Raw genomic sequence first — 17,809 nt, 5'->3', positions numbered from 1 at the left:
TTTTACATTCTCTTTTTGTATCGCATAAGTAGATATATATACTATTCAGAGTTGGTCAGGCTTCTTCCTTCTCACCTTGACCCGCATAACTCTTTCTCACGATCGTTGAGTTACTTACCGATCATCGGTACATCGCATTCAAAAGTTCCGATAAATTCCGAGCTAAAACTGGTAAAATAAACGATCGTGTACCTGGGTCACGTGTTTATGAGGCATATTGGCGGTCAGTCGCATTCTTGATTGTTCCAGCGACCTTGATGGGGCCTTGATCCCCGTTGAAAGTAAAGCTCTATTTCGCTTGGTATGGCTCGCAAAATAGGACCCGATGAAACCCGTAGAATGGCGTACGTTCGCGTCATGGGAGGCTAGCGAACGTGGAAACAATAACGGCGCGTATTAATCGGCCATAAGCCAGAGTAGGTCAATGCAACAAGTCGCGTAAATGCCAAGCTCGATAATGATAATGCGTGAAAGGTTGAGGAATACCGGTGAGCTGGTAACTGCTATCCGATGTGAATCGTTAGCAACTGAAAAAAAAAAATTAGGTCACTGTGTGCGTGTACATGCGCTGTATCTACGAGTGTACATATGAATGCACGCTAATGGGGGAAACCATACCAAGTTCGGCTTAGCTCGACGAATTACGAGTAATTATTCGATTACGATAATAGGATGTAATTAGCTTTGCCTTTGTTGTGAGCTTTCGTTTGTTTTCTCGGATTTCCTTAAGAGCAAAAAATTGAGGTTATCTCGGTATCGTTATAAGGAAAGCAATCTTTACGCAATTAAACGATGGTACATTGTATCGTACATCTAATTTTGGAAATTACAATGGTTGTTTGAGAAATATGGGAATCGAAATATTTAGGTATAATTAGCACTTTAGAATCACGTACGAAGATTGTTTGTAATCGATATCTTATTAACATTTTAAATAACCTACAAATGACTGTAAAAAAATTTTTTTTTATACATATATATATTTAGCGTATCTAACTTGAGTATTATATTTACAAACATAAAATATATTTAGGTAAAATAATATGAAAATGTCAAACCAGATTATCTCCGATCAGATGCATCTAAATTGCAAAATGTATAAATCACACGATTCATATCCTTCATTTTATTTACCATCCTCTTTGTAGTTATCTTTTCTGTGCTTGATAAATCTGTTGCAAGGAACAATTCAATCCGCTTGATAATATCAGCGGGGAAGCGGAATGCGATGAACTTTACGTCGCAATTGCATGACACTCTTTCCATCGCGTTTGAATTACCCGCGTTTACGACTCGGAGCAGCGAGCATTTACGGTTATTACCGCGCCCTTAAAATTGTTCCAGGTGCTTCCCGATCGTGGCCACGACCGAGCCTAACGTACATAAAATCCCGAGATTAATTTTCGTAAGATTGCGTTTCAACCGCTTTTTTGACCTCGATCGGATTTTATCTCGAACTGGTTTCTTTTTTCGCTGCAAATTTTTCTCGTCCGTTAAATCTCGTCTCGAATCTTGTTCTATGCCTCTTTGTCGATGTTACATACGTACATCTGTTCGTGTTTGGTGCAGATTAATGTTTTATGCTTTGAGATAAAGTATTGCACGGTTGGTCGAATTTCTTTTACAAAATCAGTGATCTGGAAAGATAGTAATTTTTAATATCTTTTTGAAGAAGAAGTTTCTAAAGGTATGTATCTTATTTGCTGAATTTTTCTTGTCATAATCTTCTATAAAGAAAAATCAAAGTTGTATTTTATAAGATTGCAATTTTTTCAATTGTCTCTTAAATTGTCTTCAGTTATTATAAATATAAATATTCTCGATGGTGGTGTAACACGTGTTCTCTGAAAACAATAATTTTCATAAAAAAAATTTCGCAATATTCATTATATGAAAAGAATTGTTCACAACTGGTTGCCATATTGCAAGACGAGAGGTTATGTAAAACCAAACATTAAAACAAACATTCGTTTTATTATTTCTCAACAAACAAGTTCTATAACTGTTATCGTGCAGAAATTATCCATAACGGATTAGTCATTTTCAAAGTATTGGGTTATGCAACATCCACTTAAAATAAACTACACTCTGAAAACTTTGCGGTTAAAAATCTGTCTTTATAGGAAAAACCTAGAGAGTGGAATAAACATGAAACGCGGATTACGTCCAAATTATGAGATTATGTAACGTTCATTTAAAGCTTGAAACAATTTCCAAACTCGTGGCACTGTATCGTTAAAAAAGAATTATGTTCACTGAGAAAATAAGAATAGACGATAAAATACCAGGTTATGTAACATCCAGCTAAAACGAATTTTCAGAACGCTTGAAATTCTGCCGCTAAAAGAAACTATATTTGTTTAAAGAAGACTTAAAAAGTATCAGGGATATTCATTTGTAGTGCAATTTACATCCGAAACGCGAGGTTATGCAATACCCACTTGAAATTCGTAAAACTTCATCACTAATAAAGATTATTATCATGGAAAACAATAAATTTAAAAACGAATATGAAAAGTCCATTTGGAGTGCAATTTATGAAGAAAGCATTGTCAAATATTTCCAAGCGGCGACACCGGTTCTGTTCGCGGACGAACGTTTTGTCCCTCTAGTGTTGATACGCATATCTGCATGTATATCGCGTTCATTTGTCTGCATACGTCTCTCTTGTGTTTACGTTGCCCACGTACGTCCGTCCCTGGTGTTTAGCGAAAGAGGTGTCGAGTTTCAAAGCAGAGCAAGTCACCGCGACTAACACCGAACAAAACGCGCATACACGTGCATTGTGTGCGTAAAGTCCGTGCTATTTTACATACAGAAATAGAGAGAGAGAGAAAGAGAAATGTATAACGAACAGAAGGGCGGTGTTGCTATCCGTGTGTACACCGGATGGATGAAAAATGCTTGAAAAGTGGTAAACGCGACGCAGGAAACAGAGGAAGTAGAACGTGTCTTCTCAGGATTAAAAGTAGTGTCTCCAAAGGCACGGTTAGGCATAGAAACGCACCATGCAAAAGGAACTAGCGACAGTGAGCTCGGATTTGTTGCATTATTATGGTAACGTGACTCAGAAACCGCGGTTTAATTGGAACACGGAACAGGCAAGTTTATAGGATACGGTTTATGAGAAGCGTGAATGGTTTTCAAAGATATACTTGTCTACGGAAATGTCACGCTTGAAAAGAATGTCTACTATAATGAATATTTTAGAATTCTGAGTTTATTATGAAAGAGGTTTTGTTCCTAGAAGTCACTAGATCGTTTTAAGATAAATGTTGTAACGTTGGCTTCAAGATCACGTGCTTTAGATATATTCAGATCTTTTTACACGCTATATTTAACGTTTCTTAACAGAGATACTATTTCTAAGGTATTATTACATTATGCGAAAGAAACTAACAGATTTGAAAGTTTGGTTAGGACGAAGGTAGCATCATTCTAAATGTTAAATTTATTTTGTCGTTGAATTCTGCTTGTAAGGTTTAAAACGCGATATTGAAAAGAGAAAATTTTTTACTAAAATTCCTTCCGGGAGTTTAAGAGCTTAACGTATTGCCAGATAAAAAAGAATTCCAAAAACGAGGGATGACAATGTATTTAATTTTTTTGAGCGACAGGTACCATCAACTTTTTGCGAAAAAGTAGACTGACGCCTTTAAAAAATGCATTTTCAGCGTCGAAATGATGCTTGCAAGAGATTGAAGCGTTTGTTCTTTTTGTAGCGCCGCTATGGCCAAGAAATTCTGGACAATAAGATACAAAAGAAAGAGTAGGCGAGTCAGCGTAGAATTTAAATTCTTGATCTCACGGTCACTGACCATGGCATTCAGGCAGTGCCACAGTGTTGTTGAACGAGTTGAAGATCAGTGCCCCCTGCTTCCCGGGCCGAGTTCGATGAAAGATCCGACGATCAATGAGTCACTTATGTATTCACGCCAGAAAAAAAAGGTACTGTGGAATTTAATTAACGCGACGCGTCACATCACCGTAATCGGTTGGTAAGCAAAATTTTATCTTTTTCCTGAAGAACGCTTTAACCGCTATTACAAAAGTGACTTATTATATTACATTAGTGTGTGTAAAACAGTAAACGATACCTTTCGATAATTTCGAAGGAAAATGGTGGCTCGCTATATAGGGTGTCTAACAAGAATCTAGGAGGCTGAAATGATTTCGATGTTTCTGATGGTAGAAAATACATAGAGTAGATTACAAAAGGATCTGTACAAGTACAATTTGAAGGGATTGCTTTAAACATACGGTCTTCTATCTAAACTTAACCATCTAATTATTTTAGTATTATGCATTAAAGTGGTAAAATTCGTTGACGTATAGAAATTATTGACGTCTTAAATAACGATGACTTTACATTACGTTTCATTCCTCAATACTATTTAAACTATGTTTACGATATTGTGATACTGTACTATATTTTTATGTTATATCATTTTTATTACGTAATATGGTACGGTGTTACGAATATACTTTGAATGATATCAGAGAATGAAATATGAAATCGTTCTTTCAAACGTCAACGATATTTGTGTATATCTCGGTGTATGATATAGAAAATAATTAAACGATGAAATTTATATGGAACATTGTGTATATTTGAAACGATCCTCGTTTAATAATCAGGCATATATCGATTCGTTAGTGGAGTATTAATGATTTCATCGTATCCCAGCATTACCCGTAAATTTCTTACAATGCTGCAGATATACGCTATTACAGTTCCGAGATAATCAACGCTAGCGTAGGGAATTAGCGTAGAGTGTAGATTTTATAATTTGCCAATCCCCCGTATAATTCGCTGCATAATGTAAACTAACTGTATCTAGGAAACAAGTAGCTTTAAAATGCACATTAATTAAATTAATTAAAATTGCTCCACCTTTATTAAGACTTTTTTCGTTGTAGAGAAGGGAAATTAAAATTAAGTACAAAGCGAAGTTCAGCATCGTACGCTAAATAGATGCGCATCTAGATTTATACTAATAGCATCATTTAGCATCTATATATCGATTCTTGCATAAAATTCAATTTATGATTTCAACCGAGTCGCTAATAATCTATTACGATGATTGATGTGAGTGGAACAACAAGCAAGCAAAAATGAGGAATTAATTATCGTTACAACGACCAAATGGTTTATGAACGCGATATGCTCGCCAATGCAAGGTTTTGCTCGTGCTCATTTTCCAGAGAAGAAGTGTTAAAATTGTTGCCACGCAGGTGATTAAACCTGGATCTAAGATAAGATACTTGCAACATACGAACCATAACCCCGGTGTTAATTCCCAGTAGAACCGCTAGTGCGTATAATCGGACTGTTGATAACCTGATTACACCGTTATTACGTTGCATCGAGCAATTACGTCGGTAAACGACGACTGGCTGTCGTAGGAGTAATTAAAATTAATCGATTTATTGATACGCACGATATATTGGTACATTTTTTAGTAAGTTCTGATAGAATCTTAGCGTATTAATCTCGAGATTACGAGTTGTACCAAATGGGTATATTACACGGACACTAATCCGAACAGCCAATGTTTTCTATTTGTGTCATTCATATTTTGTTGCTATTGCTTTATAGCTTCGATTTAAAAATGTTCTAATTATTACGACGCGTTTCGTACCCCGCAACCGCGTCTTATAATTTCTTCACATTAGTGTAAACACTTACGTACGCTAATTTGATCATTGCATCTACATAAACAAAATTACATTACCTTTCGTAAACAGTACTCAAACGCGTACTATACTAGCAATTAAACTTACTATTACTAGCGTCATAAACTAGCAATTAATAATAGAACGACATATGACAATTACATTTAACTATGTTTACCAATTTCACATAGTAGCATAAGGTTACTTGACTGTTAGTAATCTTATGGCATGGCCATCCGACACGTAGAGCCATAATATATAAAAAAGTAAAAAGGATTTATATACATAAAACAGTTTGCTCGTTCAAGGGACAGAGTACGATTTGGTCGTTTTGCAAGGCAAACACCTCGCGACAATTCCAGGGGAGTAATTTGCACGCGAAACTAGTTTTCCAGCACATAGTGGAGTACGTGCCCGTGGCGCGTACAGAAAGAGATGAGAGTATCGTGTGTTCGTACGCACAGTTAGGCACATGTACGTGCGTCTCTCTGTCGGAGAGGAGCCAGCCTGATGATACAGGTACTAGAGAGCGGGTCGTTGAACTTAGGTTCCTCTTGTATACACTCCACACCACCGTCTTCCGGCCGTTTTCGTTTCAGTTTCTTATAGTAGGAAGCATCGCTGGAATCTAAATGCGACGAACAAGGAGCTGCCGAGTAAGAAGCTGAACAGCGGATGCTACGCGGGAATAGACTGCCTAGACGATAAATAATTTAACGGAATGGTAAAAAATTCGGCGGTAGCGTTTAATCTTGTCGTTAGCGATTAGCGATAGCTCGTCATACCTTTTTTGCCCAACGGAACAGTTTGTACAACTTGGATGTATTATTAGGCGTCGTTATTGTAAATTTTACATCGTAAATTCTATCGTGTATTGTGTGATTATTGTAATTTACTGGTGCTGAAATCACGTGTTTCATCACGTTTGACACGCGAAGCTTTAGAGAATTGTGTCGCGATTAGAAAAATATAAATTTTTCAGCCGTTTCCTCTAAACTTGATGCCGCGTTATCAACGAGAAATCTGACGTTTGGATTTTTATTATTACGTTGGTCGAGGATAGCAAGGTTACATATGTCTACGTTTGGAAAGATTCATTTACCGTTGTTTCATTTAACACGCATAAAAATGTATCTTAAAATATTTCAGCCTCATAAAACTCGAATCATCGAACGTTTTGTCCTAATCAAATGTTTCCATATGTACACGTATAGTTGTTGGAGTTAACGATTTCCGGCATGTTCGTGGAATCCTGTTTGAAGTTAGTCACCAACTACAGTTAGTTTCCTGGCCAGCCATCCTGCTTGATCAAGGCGGTGCACACCTTGTCGGCTCGGATGCGTCTCTTGTTTGTGCGTCTTCTTTTTTACTTATATTCCGATCCTCCTTCTTCGTAGCGTCTAGCCACGGTCTATACTCCTAGCGACTGACTGGAACCGGGAAAAAGATGAGATAGTATCGGAGGAAACTTATATCCTCTTGTCTCTTCCTGTAGATAAATTTATTGAAATTGCTTCTAGTCATTTTTATGAAATTTAAGGAAAATCGTGTAGTCGATTGCTTCCTTCCCGCAGATAAATATATTGAAACTAGTTCTGGTTGTATCGATCAAATTTCTGAAAAAAATTTGATTATTCGGTCCCTACAATTATCTAATTATATAGTAGTAGTTCATTGTAGGTAAATTCGTATAAAATCTGGTTATTTCTATGAAATTTAAGAAACGGCATAATTAGCCACACGGATATGTAGAAATGGAGTCACAAGAGTTCTTACAACTGTTATTGCGTGACACATAAAATATGCCCTATGACTAGATAACGAACTAAAAGTTATTTGGTATTTTAGAATGGTTTATCAATTCATGTTGGTATAGCGTGAATAGAGAATCGATTCCTTTATAAAAGATTCTATTATTACAACAGGAAGTCGATAAAAATATCTGCATAAAGCTGGAACTCGAGCCACGTGTCTATAATATCGGTATCGTTGAGTTATCATTCTACATTAGACGTATCTATCGCTTAAGTTACAAAACCTATTACTAACCTCCAACTTGTATAAACTTGATAAACCTCTCACATAGAAATCACTCATCCAAGAACACTGATACCGAAGCGCTACTATATCATCCGTTTCCTTCGTAATTCTCTCATCTATCGAGTCATTAAACAAAAGTAGCGTCTATCTTATCAACCGTTAGTTACAGCATCCACTAAAAGGGAACGTGCCAGAAGCACTCGTCAGCCGCGTATCAGCCTAGTCTTTGGAGAGATTAAAATCCACAATTCGTGCGAGCTATTTTTACCGACGGCGCAAGCTGCGCTTGTCAACCCGCGACGCTGACCGTTCAGATTTCAATTAGACACACAGATGGACATCTCGGTTTACTCCGGTTCCGGTGAAACGGAGGAGTAAGCGGCGTGCAGCAGCCATCGGCGCAAGCTCGTCGCGATCCCCACCTTCCACCCTTTCCCCTTCGTATAACCGTACCAAAACGGCCGAGAAAGGGACAGAGAGAGGATGAACGTTCGTTCAAAGCAGCGCAGGGATCCGGCGTTTGGGAGCGACAGGGGTGGCAACGAAGCATCGCCGCAAAATCACAACGCGAAAAGAAAACAATATTTCCTGAGCTATCTGAAACAGTTCCGTCTCTGTCAGCAAATCTAATCGAAAGATACCGAATCAAATTTGTCGCTAATAAATAATAATAGATGTCGATGCTATATACGATAGAACTGCAACATAGAAATATAAAAAAAAAAAAAAGAAAAAAAAATTCACGAAGAGAGGTCGAAAATGGTATGGGTCTTTCGCGCGTCGTGGCAAAGCCACGGAACGTCCCTGAGAGTTCACTAGCTTCCACGGATCGTTGTGAACCGCCTCTTCTCTCTTTCTCTTCCTCGTTGCCTGTCTCTTCCTCTCCTTCGCCATGGCGAAGAGACGTAGCCGGGTGACCATGTGCGCGTGTGCGTTGCACGTCAGGGCTGGCGAGCCCCGGAGGAACGGTCCTTTCTCGGCCGAAAACTGGTTCCGTATGCTTTCGTGCACTATATCGGGGCCTCCGTCTTGTATACACGCCTGTGGCCCGGGACTCTATCTGTCCCAGAGAGGAGAGCAATAGAGGCCCAGGGAGACGAATTGGCCGGACGATCAGTCGTCGAATCGCGGCCCAGAGGGCGCGTCGTTAGGCACGGTTTAGGAGTGAGTTTTCGTGTTGGGGCGGCTCAACCTCCCCTCGCGTCCTTCCTCGTAGTATCGTTCTACCGCTATACACCTCTCCTCACCTCTAACTCGACCTCCGTCCATCCATCTTTCTCTTTCGTCCTATCCGTCTCACTCGGTTTCTCTCGCTTTCTCTGCCAGATACCGTACTCTCTTCCTTTCTCTCGCGTCCTTTCTCTTTCTCTGTCGGTCCAACTAGCGGGGGCCCGCGGGAGTGACCCTGAAAGTTCAACAGCCCTCCCTCGAATGGCGCCCCTAACCGCCCCCCCCCCTCCTCCACCCTCGTACCTCTTCCCGTGTCCCTTCCCTTTGTGTTGTGCACTGAAACCTAACTTCGCTTAGGCGGCCGCGGTTGCCGCCGCAGCCACCGACACGCCGTTTCTGTGCTGCACGGACTTCCATTTCTTTCTTTCTTTCTTTCTTTCTTTCCATCGTTCTTTCCTGCGTGCGCGTAGCTCTGTCTCCCTTTTCTCTGTTCCATCCTCGGACCGTTTATTTCCATTTTCTCTTTCTAACCTCTTGCCACCTCGTGTCTATGGTATTATATATACATATATATATACGTATGTACGATGGCCTTTACCAGCCGCCAGCCACGACCGTGTTCCTAAGGCTAAGGACCTTCTCGCGCGGACCTGATTGACCGTGCATCACAGGCCAAGTCTTTTTCTCGCGAATCTTTGAGAAATCGAGGCAGTTCCGAGATTCTCAAGTCAGAGAATTGGTTTTTCGTCGCTCCGAGTTGCAGCGGATGATTTGATTGGGGTAACGAATTAGGTTAGGTTAGAGGCGAGTGTGACGAAGTTTCGCAGTTTTTTAAGTACAGGTTGCTGGATGTTGGGTTGCGTGCGGACAAAATTTTGGTCGGGTCGGTTTGATTAAGGGAAGTTTGGTTGATTTGATGGGAAGTATTATATAGATTACGAAGTTTTCTTGTTTTCGGACTAACATTAGTATTAGAATTGCTTTCTTCTATCTTGTTTGCTGTTTGGCAAGATATAAGATACGTATCTCTAAGTACGCGTGCTAGAAAATAACTCTATTGCAATTCTGCAGCATGAATTTTCTGTTTCCTCTTTATTCATTAATTTATTCAACACCAGTGCAACTTCCTTTTCCCATTTCCCTTGAACTGAAAGGGACGGAAGTCGGTACATTCTTCTCCCGCATTGTAGTATCTTTCAATGCTACAATCGTGTATATACTGTATAATTCGACGTAACTTCGGAAATATAAATTGCAGCGCGGAGGACTTATGCCCGGATGCGTTGCATAAGTCACGTTTAAAGGCTTAAAACCTTGACCATAAGACCATCATTGTACAACAGTATTTTGTTCGCTCGATACTATAGTAGCTTATTACTTCTCTCTTTTTTTACGCTGCTGCTTGTATTTCGAATCTCTTTTTCTCTTTAAGAATCGTCATGATTATTACTAGCATGCTATTTCCACATACCAAACGGTATTATTAATATGCATCATAATACGCGTGTCATCGTGCAGGTTTTTTAAGATCTGTTCTCACGACGCGGCGCGATGCTTTAAGGCAATTGTCCTTGTCGTTTCATAGTATCGATGAAATAGAGAAGAAAGAAATATTTAATTATTTATAAAATCAATGTTGATTTATTAATTCTGAATGAAATTGTAATTGTAATATTAATATTAAAGTTAATTAATGTGTATATAAATATTTAAAGAATTTAATTAATCTGCCCGCTGGTAATTAATTAGTCGATAAACTTTTAACTTAATTAAACATTTTTACACGTCACATGCATATGCGGTAAATATTGCCATTCCGCGCGTGTAACGCGTTTGAAATAGAATAAATATCGCGTGGAAACGTTGTTCAATTAAATGGGTGGTCCAGCAGTGTCAAATTAACGATAACTTAATAATACGCTGTTAACAATTTGTCGAATTGTGAGATATTTCCATTCGTTCACACGCGTATTGTTTCAAATGTCCACCCGTATGACAGTTCCCGGTCATTTAGATTAATCATTTTTAGGTTTCAACATTTATCAGCTTCTATTATTAAATCGTCACATGCCAGACAGCTTTTGGTTTATCTTTGTAATAAACCCGCGATGGAAATACATTCTATACTTTTTTTATTTTTAGCAGTAAAACAGAACTTGATTGTCGGTTAATTACTGTATAAACGGAGACGAAAGTTTATCTCAAAAATTTTATTTCGTAGGAAATAAAATATAGAATATGAAAGTTTGAGACTAGAAGACTCGAATCTTTATATACGAATTCTACGATTAATTAAATTTCGATTTTAATATTATGCCATAGTATTGTTAAATATATATCAAGTATTATTTTGTTACGACAAGATTTCGTTATATGTAAATATAATTTACAAATCTTCAGTCATCACACGCAAACATAAACAACCAATAAAGCACAGTCGTAAAAGTAAACGTTGCACCGAATTTCACTGATGCGATCATCGAAAAATTCATGAGAAAAAAAGGGATCGGAATATCATTACGAAACACGGAGGTAGTCCAGAAATGAAAGTGGCAATACGGTTTCTTTATGTTGCCAGATAGCCATTGAGTAAGGTCAAGGCGGCAGCTGTCGAGCTGCCATTTTTTCCGTCCGTTTGAAATTGTTCCTCGTACGTGAAAGATGCGCACGCCATTGCAGGAAGTCGAATCAGCCGCAGGAAACCAGTGTTTGCTGTCGGCGTTAAATCGGACTTGTCCGTGATCGTGGGAAATGCCGCGAGGTGTAGCCAGAATAAAAGGATCAACCACCTGGATAAAAGTGGAGTAATTCATATCCGGAAGAGAAACGAAAGCATTTCGTTCGAGTGACAATAGTCACGCTACGCTGTTCCCCAATAATATTTTACGATAACTAACATGGAAATGTAATGGAAATATAACATGTGAAAATATGTCAAACAACAGTGTAATATACATGCGCGAGATATTTTATCAAAAAGAATTACACAGTTTAAGGAAACAAATATACATGTGAATATACAAATGAATGATGTTTGTCACCGATACGTACAATTTACAGATTATTTGTAGAAAGTATGCAAATTAACAATACGATAAAAATGTATGAGAATTTTTAACAGAAAGGATGAACCATACACGAGTTATTTATTTAGAAAAAGACTCAACTTATTTACTAAGAAAATATACAAAGTGATAGAGCAATAAAATTTTACTAGAAATGGTGTCAGAGACGATAAAACGATTTGGAACGTATTAACATATGTATAAACAAGAAACATTCGTCGCTGTTACAGAATGTTCACAGGTTGTCCGAAAGAAGCGTGCAAGGTGTTAATACAAATTACGTCGCGGTTGTCGGACGTCTTAATCACAGTGTTTCGGTTCCCGTTCTATCTTTAATATCTCGGTGAGGTACGTTTACGCGAGTATGTTTTGTTCCCCTCTTTGTATTCCGTTCGGAATAATAAGCAGCCGAGTCCCTCCGATCCCCTCCTTCCCTGTAATTTTCTTTTAGCGCACGCACATTTTCGACGTTTATCAATGACCAAGTGCGAAATTACAGGCGTGTGTCAAACTTTATTCCTTTCTTGGGCCCTATTGTTCTCTTCTTCTTCCTCTTTCCTTCTTCGCATCTTCTTAGAACTATTTCGTCCAATTTCCGACTGTTCTTGTTCCGCTTATCTCTTATTTTTATTTTCTTAATTTACGTTTTTATCAGCGATCGGATTTTACATGGATGAGCCCAGTAGCCACCTTTAGCATCGTTTACAAAAGCCAATTACGTGATTCAACGAAACGTAGATTCATAATTTTTAAATATCTTACAATGATCATTTGCCCTTCTGCATCCCTCTCTCTTTTCTCAACATGGAGCTAAGAAGCACGATTCCTGTTTCTCTTGGCTCCTGTTGTCAGCTGATGATCTCCAGTAACGCGCGTTGCTCGTGCTCATACGTACGGTACGTACGTACTTGAAGGCCTCGTCCTTCATACACAGTCACGTGATATTTGTTCGCACGTGCACCAACACACGTCGCCGAACGGTAGCAGTGGACGTGGGAGAGGTTAGGGGAGGGGTATCTCGGTTGGGCGGGGGAGAGACGAGGTTCTAGCGAGGTTACGGTCGGGTTGAGGAGGGGGGATGCATTGCCGCATTCTACGAACGTTATACATGCAACGCGAGTTGCAGCCTCGGCGTGTGCTCGTTGCAGCGTCGCGTAATCAGCGCTTACGTCACCTCGGTGTGTGCCGTTGGTGAGCGCATGCATGTAACCGTGTGTGTCATTGCTCTTCCCTTTCGCTTTGTTTCTCTTTTTAACGGCGTCTTTCTCTCGTCGTTCTTCTTCCTTGTTTCGCTCGGCACTGCAGGTTCATGCGCATGCGCCCTGCATCGCGCGCTCAAATCTTGGCACGCATGCGCCCACGCACGCGCAGTAAGTTTAGACACGGGGTTCGCAAAACTGTTCGAACAGTTACAGAAACTTTTTTTCGAATATATTATGTGGAATACGCGAATCTTTTTGAAAGTTCGTTAGTATTACACCTTAGTGTATAACGTGGATTCTGTTGAATGGAGCGGTAACGCGAAACCGACGTGGAAATGACTTTTTTTTCGTCATGGTTTAAAATTCATCGTTATGTAACAAAATTTTGAAGCGTTTCTTTTTATGTCAGTGTTTTATGAGATACGTGTAAATGTCGTGCGTTTGTGCCCGTGTTTTGTAATGTTATCGAGTATTTTACTGGCTGGTGAAATCGATGTCAGGTAATTTCTGTTACGAATAGATTGGCTGGAAACATGAAAGGTATGTTTGCATGTAATTTCACGATGTTTAGATATGTTGATACGGATATTGTGTTATTACGGCGTTTCTCTTTTACATCAGATTAATAGAATACTCGTACGTTTCATGCTTGTCGTTGAAAGTAATTAGAATTTGTTCAAGCATTATTACTGCGAGAAATAATGTCCGGTCACGTCTTTGCGTTTGAGGTTATAAAAACTTGGACGACTTCTATCCTGAAATTATGCCACATTTATTATGTTTCTCGCGTTTATTTCCTATTGTTTACCGTGTTTTTTGACTGGGACAATATTTCAAAATCAATGGATTTGATTAAGATGCTATGAAAGTATTCGTTTGCGATTCATAGAATCTGGGACACGAGAATCCTCTGCAAATGGAATTCAAAGCGTTCTAACGAGTTGGCACACGCGCCTTTATTCAAACGGTGCACGCTGACTAATGAAATTCCTTTTTTTCCTTTTGCTAGTCGACGTATGTACTTGTGTAAGTCGGAGTGGAATAAATCTAAAAGCATAATTTGGGAAGAATTCGTTTCGAGGTTCTTTCTGATTCATTTGAATAAAATTGATAACCAAGATCGATAGTCGTAGAATGTCTTTCGCGGCAGAAATATTTTCCAACGTGTTATGCAGTTGTCTATGTAACGAGAAACGAATCATTCAATGTCACGCGTACCTTTGTCACGTATAATCGTGGATATTTCTTGATACCAAATATAGAAATAAACGTAAACTAATTTCCAACGAAGGATAGTGCGGCCTTCTATTTCTAGTCTACTTGTTTATAAATATTTGAAATATTTATTTATCGTTCTTCGTGCGATCATTATTTTCGTTACACGCGTAAATTCCTCTTTTCGATCATCAAAAAAACGAAAAAGTAAATGTAAAAGACTTCCTAATTCCAATAGGATTTTATTGTTTGCAGATAATTTCAACTTTCACGAGTATGTAATTATATGAAATATACATACGTCGCTACGTGTATTCACATTTCCAGTGGTTCAAACAAAGGAAACCTCTGGCTAGCTATTATTACAAGATATCAGCCGTTTTCTCTAATAAATCTAAAGGATCTCAAACGCACTCAAACTCACTGCACTAACTCTCGATAGATTAAGTAAGCAAAGGCATTTAGAAAACAATGTGAAAGACTGTAAAACCAGGAAACATCCTGTAATACCGCAATATATCCAACGCCAAGTATACACGCATTATTAATAGCCAGGATAATTCCGCGTTACATAATGTAATGTATCGCATACACGGAAGTCTGGGGATAATAATTAATCGTTATAAGATAGTATAAATCGACGTGATGTGTGGATACACACGGTAGACTATCTTGGTGCACGCATCCGTGCATCTTTATTACTCTTTGCTCTTCCTTGGATCTGCTCTAATGCGTTTGCAGCGTGAAAGAAAGACGCTCTGAATATAACGATAAGCTATGGACCAGAGGAGCTGTTCTTGGCCTGGCTTGTCGCGATAACACGGGCCATTTTTGCTTCAACGAATGGCAACTACTCGCTCGTGTAAGTACACCATCTCGCGTTGCATCCGCGCCAGCGAAACATCCTGCCACTTCCGTCCGCCAAGGAAACGATACTGCTAATCCGATGTCGTGGCTACTGAATCGCCATCGTGCTTTTAATGCCGCTGTTGGCAAAACGATACCGGAGACTCGCGTTTCGCGTGACAAGTCTCCTTCAGGATTTTTTCCAAAACCGGTTTATAGTTTTCCAACTTGGAAAACTTTCTTTTGTGGTTGCTCGCGTGGTCGCTGAAACGCAGGCAAAAAGGGATAACGTTGCGATTGTGTAATATCGTAGGATCGACGAGTTGCAGAGCGATGGTTTCGAAGCGGCAAACAGTTGCAGCGAGCCTCTTCGTACTTTATATTTTCCACAATAGCAATTTTTTAAGAAGCATCTTTCAGCAGATCTTCAAACAGATTAGAACTTGAAACGCACAGATTTAATTATAAAATTCGATACGTGTACGTGCACGTGTACATTCCGATCGACCATTCGCACACTCGTAAACACCTTGTTCGAATGTTTTATGCGCGTTACACGAGACACTTTGGAATTTTATTAGCGTCGTTACGAGACTCGATCGTCGTGACTACGTTGGTTTTGGGAATTACAGTTAGGAAAACAGTGGCTACAAAAGATTTCGCATTCATATATTAGTTACTCACGTCCATTATTTAGTGGCACTTTCGAAACCTTCATGCCATAACGATGACTAAAATAACTTGATACTATAATCAAACGTAGATATAAAATGAAACGGTAGAACCCGATAAGAAAACGCTGCATTATAATGTTTCACGAATGGATAGTAGGATATGTGCAAATACTTTTTGTAGCCACTGAATGTTCGAAACGTTTCCATCCACCATACTAACTTCTTTATCGAGTATATGCTCGCTGTAAATGTTTTGTAACCTCTATTATATACATTTTCAGATTAATTTCAGACTTCATCGATAGAAGAACGACAGTGCTAATGAAATTTCAATATGTTTCATATAACACACACGATATATACACGAGAGTCTTGTAACAGCAAGCCAAGTTCCATAGTATTAAAATTCTATTGCGAACCCAATATACAGGGTGTATCGTAAGTAGAGATAGAAGGCACAAGAAGAAGGAGAAAAACTGGTACAAACAGCAACTACGTTCTACTCGACCCTGTTTGAAATTTATAGACATTTTCGTGCCTCGATGATCCCACAACTGCTTACTTTTGTAGAAGATTCTCGAAATGTCTACTCTCGCATTATTATTCCACATACACAAGTAGAATTTTCTACTAGAATTTTCACTATAAACTCGCATACGGATGGTAGACGTTCCGAGCACCTTCTATGAAGATAAATAAGCGATCGTGGCTATTATCGAGACGCAAAAATGCCTGTAACTTTGAAAGAGGATCGGATGGGACACGCGTTCGTACGAGCATTTTTCACATGTTACGCGATACCACCCTGTATATGTTTGTTCAAAAGGAACGTAGGCTCGAGAGTCGTTCGATAGGATCGAAACGAGGCATTTTTCATTCGTATTGGTCCTTTAATCGTGCGAATGCAAAAGCGCGATCAGGGGATATATAGCAGGCAAAGTCGTTAAACGTTAATTGGCAATCAGGAGCAGGAGATTGCCACCTGCGCGAACATCGTTGTTGGCTGTGCCCGCTTATGAATGACAATTTGTAAATCGTTGAAACCGCGCTGTCGATCGTCCGTCTATTTTTAAATGCACGAGCGGTCTTCGCCACGACTTGTCTCTTTGATTCGTAATTTTGTCTCCTGTCAGAGGCGACTCGTTCGAGTTACACGGAGAATTATACGCCGATCGAACGCTGATAATTAGCAAACAAAGCGATTAAAAGTTAGGTTAATTCGTCGACCTGCTTCTGTATCATCGGATATTCGATTCTTCCAAATATATCGTTCCACTCGACTAGCTATTGTTTCGAAATAATTACGCGTTAATTTATCTTCCATCTATTTCACTCGCTGTATCGATCGAAGTAATCTTTTCTATTTTCACGGTCGATTCAATGTCTAGGTCAATTCTATCTCGAATATAGAAATAAAAATGAGATCGTTTCGATCAGGTAGGTAAATGATAGTCCGGTACCTAACGCCGTGTTGCGTGGCTCGTTTAAATAATTAATAACAATTAAAAGGATCTGATTCGATTACGGAACAGTCGATATCATCAATTGCGTAAAAAATTCAGAGATCGTGGAATGAAGAAATTAAAAGGACGAACGCGATCCGCGCGACTCTGTGAACATCGTACGTCGACGATAGAGAAAAACGAAAGAGCACAAGGAGAAAATTAGATTTTCCTTTCTGGTTATTTATACGCAGCCAGTCCGCGAAAATACACGTAATTGTGGTTCATTAACGCCGCGACGAGATTACGCGTTCGGTTACATCGTCGGCGTAAAAATGGTGCACACGTGCTAATGCGAGCGGCACGTGACATTAAACTCGTTTCGCTCGCAACTATTAATAACACCGGCTGCTTGTATAATAGAACGTATTATTGTTCGACGTTGGCCTGTCGTCGTCGACGGCATCGTTGAACCCTGG

General features: G+C 39.2%; 1 protein-coding gene across 5 annotated transcripts in view; it reads left to right on the top strand.

Moving 5' to 3' along the window:
• LOC117233677 (histone demethylase UTY) overlaps positions 1-17,809 on the top strand; it is a 146,614-nt gene that overhangs the window by 30,329 nt on the left and 98,476 nt on the right. The window contains exon 1 of one of the 5 annotated variants that reach the window (XM_033494188.1): positions 13,530-13,693. The exons of the other annotated variants lie outside the window; for them this stretch is intronic. The gene's annotated coding sequence lies outside the window, so the exon portion shown is untranslated. Of the gene's footprint in view, positions 1-13,529; positions 13,694-17,809 lie in introns of those variants that run through there. 5 annotated transcript variants of the gene reach the window in all.

The sequence above is a fragment of the Bombus vosnesenskii genome, unplaced genomic scaffold (genome assembly GCF_011952255.1).
Source record: "Bombus vosnesenskii isolate JDL3184/JDL3185 unplaced genomic scaffold, Bvos_JDL3184-5_v1.1 scf7180000013298, whole genome shotgun sequence".
Taxonomy (NCBI): Eukaryota; Metazoa; Arthropoda; class Insecta; order Hymenoptera; family Apidae; genus Bombus; species Bombus vosnesenskii.
This window is presented reverse-complemented; position numbering and strand designations above follow the sequence as displayed.